Raw genomic sequence first — 203 nt, 5'->3', positions numbered from 1 at the left:
TTTGGCCTGTCCCATTTGGCTCTTTTGTCATCAGAATTATTGTCTAAAGACAAAGAAAGATGCCCAACGGATTTACTTTGCCAAATGGACCATCCCAGCCTTGCCGTAATGGTCTATTTGATTCACCTTTTATTCTTTATTTTATTTTATTTTCACTTGCTAAATACAGGACAGATTTGACTGGGGAAAAGAAAGGGGAGAAA

Source organism: Aulonocara sp. 'chitande type north' Nkhata Bay, linkage group LG4, assembly GCF_057382095.1.
Source record: "Aulonocara sp. 'chitande type north' Nkhata Bay isolate Kocher_YH1m ecotype deep benthic linkage group LG4, A_spYH_male_GT1.1, whole genome shotgun sequence".
NCBI lineage: Eukaryota > Metazoa > Chordata > Actinopteri > Cichliformes > Cichlidae > Aulonocara > Aulonocara sp. 'chitande type north' Nkhata Bay.
Note: the sequence above shows the minus strand (reverse complement) of the source record.